Below are 5,000 nucleotides of genomic sequence, written 5' to 3'. Positions count from 1 at the left end.
CTCGCGGCGATGCAGGAGTGCCATCGCCAGGAGGTGCTCCATCTGCGAGAGGAGAACCGTAAGGAGCGGGAGATGGTCTCTGGGCTTCTTACGCAACTGGTTGTTGCGCAATCGCAGCAGCAACAGCAGCAGCAGCAGCAGCAGCAGCTGGCACAACAGCGAGAGGGTGCGGTGACGGCTACGGTGGTGCCGTCTCCGGACCAGGAAGGCGGCTCCTGGGCCGAGGTGGTGCGCCGTAAGCCGGCACGCCAGCAGCCGGCTCAGCAGCATCAGCAGCAGTGGCCGCAGCTCCAGCAACGGCAGCAGCCGCAGCGGCAACAGCAGCAACGTCCGCAGCAACATCAGAGCGGACAGCGTTCGGCTGGGCAGCCCCAGCAACAACAGTGGCGTTTGCAGGGCCAGTTGCTGCGGAAGCAGAGTAAGCAGCAGCCAGCATACCAGCAGCAGCAGTGGATGAACATGCAACAACAGCAGGAGAAGCGGCGCCCGAGACGGAAACGTCCAGATGAAATCGTCGTTGTGCCTGCCCCAGGAGTGTCCTACAAGGATATGTACGTGAAGCTCCGGACCAGTCCGCGGATAGCTGATTTCCAGCGGCAAATTGGTGTTGGCAGAAGAACGCCAAAAGACCACCTTCTGCTGCCGTTGAGCCGCGACGTTGATAGTGCCGCGCTGAAGGACATCATTCAGGAAGTCATCGGGGAGACTGGATCTGCATCCGTCAGGACCGAGATGGCTGAGGTCGTCCTGACCGGGATTGATAACATGGTCGACGAAGAAGCTATCAAAAAGGCGATCATGACCTCTCTGGGCAAGCAGTCGTCGGTAGCTACCGTGAACCTTTGGGAGCGTCGTGATATGACGAAGCGGGCCCGCGTGCGCCTCCCACGAGCAGAAGCCGATCTCGTCAAGGACCGACGGCTGGAGCTGGGCTACACGTATTGTGCGGTGCACGAAGCCCCAAAAGTGTCGGGTCAGCTGGCTCGGTGCTTCCGGTGTTTGGAGCGGGGGCACATCGCCGCAAGATGTACTGGGGACGACCGGTCTAAGTGTTGTATACGATGCGGCGACCACAACCACAAGGCGTCGGGTTGCACCAATGACATCAAGTGTATGCTGTGCGGCGGTGCCCATCGCATCGGTGCTGCAGCCTGTGGTGCACAGCCCTCTAACTAGATGGATGTGCTCCAGATTAACGTGAACCGCAGCAGGAGCGCACAAGATCTTGCGCTCAACACGATGAGGACGGAGCGGGCGGACGTCTGCTTAATGGTGGAGCTGCATAGTGTTCCCAGGAACAACGGGAACTGGGTGGCGGACAGGGACGGGAAGGTGGCCATCATAGCCAGCAGCGAGTCTTATCCGGTTCAGCAGGTGGTCTCCGTGACGCAGTCTGGGATCGCGGCTGCCCGGATCAACGGCGTCCTGTTCATTTGCTGCTATGTGTCGCCTTCAGCGGGTGTTCCAGAGTTCGAGGAGATCATGCAGCGCATCGAAGTGGTAGCGAGAGGTCACTCGCACGTCGTCATGGCAGGGGACCTTAACGCGTGGCATAGCGCTTGGGGTAGCGGCCGCACCAACGCAAAGGGCGAGATTGTGGTCCAGCTCGTCGACAGCTTGGGGCTGGAGGTGTTAAACACCGGCACCGCCCCAACCTTCCTGGGCAACGGAGTGGCTCGTCCGAGCGTGGTGGATGTTGCCTTCGCCAGTCGCAGCATCGCCGGAGCTAACACCTTTCCGGAGCATCGATGGAGGATAATGAGCCGGTACTCGTACAGCGACCACGTGTACATTCGGTTTGCTGTGGGGGAGTTTCTTCAGCGGCCAGCGGCAGATCGTCGTCGACAGGAGAGTCCTTCTACGCGAGAAAGCGGCACGAGATGGCGTACCCGTCAGTTTGACGCCCGGCTTTTCGACGTGGCGCTCGACGTAGCATCGTTCGCAGAGCGGGTTACAAGTGCGGGAAGCTTGGAGAGGGTCCTGACGGAAGCCTGCGATGGAACCATGGCGCGAGTGTTCCCTTCGCAAGGCCATTCGGGACGACCTGCTTATTGGTGGACGCCAGCGATCGAGGCCTTGTGTGAGGACTGCCGCCTCGCTAAGGATCGCTTCGAAGCCGCAACCAACGAGGCAGAGCAGCTCGCCGCAGCCAGCGATCTCCTTCAGGTGCGGACCGCCCTGGAGACAGCTATCACCACCAGCAAGAGAACGCACTTCGACGAGATGCTGCAGGGGCTCGCGGACGACGAGACGGGACAGTGGTTCCGTAACGTGCTAAGCCGCCTCCGTGGAAGCTGGACAGCGAGGGAGCGCGACCCATCGGTTCTGGAGGGCGTCGTCTCCACTCTGTTCCCCCAGCATCCTCCAGTTGACTGGCCTTCGTCGTCAAGCCAAGTCCTGGAGAGAGGGGAAGAGGAACCAGTTCGGGCCGTCTCAACGCAGGAGCTGCTGGACATCGCGAGCTCACTGAACCCGCGGAAGGCCCCAGGTCTGGACGGTGTGCCGAATGCCGCTCTGACTGCCGCCATTCGGAAGCATCCGGAGGTCTTTCGTGACATGTTCCAGGAATGCTTGGACAGCGAGCGGTTCCCGGATGAATGGAAGAGACAGAAGCTGGCCCTTGTCCCCAAGCCGGGCAAGCCACCGGGACTCGCTTCTTCTGCGCGCCCGATCCTGCTGCTGAACAACCCGGGAAAGGTATATGAGCGGATGCTGCTGACGCGGATCAACGACGTCGTGGAGGACTTGGATTCGCCAAGGTTGGCGGAAAACCAGTTCGGGTTCCGGAAGGGCCGTTCGACTGTACAGGCGATCCAACTGGTGGTGGATGCAGGCCGTCGCGCGATGTCATTCGGACGGACAAACAACCGGGACAAGCGCTGCCTCCTGGTTGTTGCACTGGACGTGCGCAACGCATTCAACACTGCCAGCTGGCAGTGCATCGCTGCTGCGCTCGAGGACAAGGGCGTGCCGAGGCAGATCCGCAACATCCTGAAGGACTATTTCACCGACAGGGAGCTCGTCTATGACACCGCAGACGGGCCCGTTACACGTCGAGTGACTGCAGGTGTTCCACAGGGGTCCATCCTGGGCCCGACACTGTGGAACATTATGTATGACGGCGTGTTACGGGTCGAGCTCCCCGAAGGGGCCAGCGTCATCGGCTTTGCGGACGATATTGCGGTCCTGGCACAGGGGTGCACACCAGAGGAGGCGGCATCTGTAGCTGAACAGGCGGTGGACGCGATCGCGGCCTGGATGGAGGACCATCACCTGCAGCTCGCTCCGGAGAAGACCGAGGGCGTGATGATCTCCAGCCTGCGGAGAGGTGAACTGAGGGTGCCGTTCCGCGTCGGAGACACCATCATCCACAGTAAGCAGTCGATCCGGTACCTGGGGGTCCAGATCCACGACCACCTTTCGTGGAAGCCACACGTGGAGCTGTCGACGGCCAAAGCCCTCCGCGTGGTAGGCGTGGTCACCTCAGTCATGAGAAACCACAGTGGACCCCAGGTGGCCAAGCGTCGGTTGTTGGCGGCGGTGGCGGAGTCGATCGTCCGGTATGCTGCCCCCGTGTGGTCTGAGGCGACGGATCTGCAGTGGTGCCGACGGAAGCTGGCCCAGGTGCAGAAGCCCCTGGCACGTGGCGTCACCAGCTCGTTCGTGTCGGTGGCATACGAGACCGGAGTCGTGCTAGCAGGCCTTGTGCCGTTCAGGCTGCTGGTGCGAGAGGACGCAAGGTGCCATCGGAGGCTCCTAGCTGCTCCGGGTGCCAGCCGCAAGGACATCCGGCTGGAGGAGCGGCAGAGGACTCTGCAGGAGTGGCAGAGAGCATGGGACGAGGCGGCCGCAGCATCAACGGCCAGTCGGTACGTGGTTTGGGCCCACCGAGTGATCCCGGACCTGCACCAGTGGATGGGAAGGCGGCATGGAGAGGTGGATTTCCACCTCTCGCAGGTGTTAACCGGGCACGGTTTCTTCCGGGAATACCTCCATGTCTGCGGTTTTGCCCCATCGGCGGAGTGCCCACGGTGTCCGGGGTCTGTCGAGTCGGTGGCCCACGTGCTGTTCCGGTGCGAGGTGTTCCAGGACATCCGAGTGGAGCTGCTGGGGTACGGCACCAGCGACCCGGTCAACGAGGACAACATGGGCATGAAGTTGCTGGAGAGCCCCGAGCGGTGGAACAACATCCAGGAAGCTGCTCGCAGAATCACGAAGGTGTTACAGCAGCTCTGGCGCGAGGATGAGCTGCAGCTCAACCTTCGTGCACATCTCGAATCGCAACCGGCGATAACATCAGCAGACGACGCTGGTGCACAGGATGGCGAGCAGGTGTCTGTCGACGGGGTGGCGGACCTCTTCCGAGTCAACCGAGGTCGAGCCAGCCGAAACAGAAGAGGTCGTCGAAGGGCTGAAGAACGGGCGGAAGTGCGCCTTGCATCCGCACTGGCAGCAGCTGAACGTGATCGTGAGAGGATCATTCTGATGGCGGCGGTGCAGGCGGAGGAAGCAGGAGAAGCGCCACCACCCATCCCCACACGAGGACGCGGACTGCCTCCTTCTCCGAGTACCTTGAGAGCGCGACATGAGCGAAGACTCTACCTACAGCGGGTCTATCGTCAACGAGCGAGGGAAGGGACTCTACCACCAGTCCCACGAGGTAGAAGCCGGCGGAGTCGGACAGCCCCTTCGGAGGCGGACATCATCCGGCGGCGTGTGAGAAGACGAGAGATGGAGCGGCTACGTCGAACATCACGAAGGGAGCCGTCCAACCAGGGGGTGCGTGAGGTGCTATCTGCAGATTCCCTGGCATCTATCACGGAATCTACTACTTCCGGCCGATAAGCGAGGGGAATTTCGGGGGTGGAAAGTAAATAGAGGAACGGCATTATCGAATGCGATGGGAGACCCATACGATTAATTGAATTAATAAAGGCGATGCCACTTGCGCTTAATACTCCTGGTCCCAAGCCCCGCTAGGGAACGGGTCCAGGAGGGGG

The sequence above is a fragment of the Anopheles moucheti genome (genome assembly GCF_943734755.1).
Source record: "Anopheles moucheti chromosome X unlocalized genomic scaffold, idAnoMoucSN_F20_07 X_unloc_2, whole genome shotgun sequence".
Lineage (NCBI taxonomy): Eukaryota > Metazoa > Arthropoda > Insecta > Diptera > Culicidae > Anopheles > Anopheles moucheti.
The sequence above is the reverse complement of the archived record's forward strand: the minus strand, read 5'-3'. Positions refer to the sequence as shown.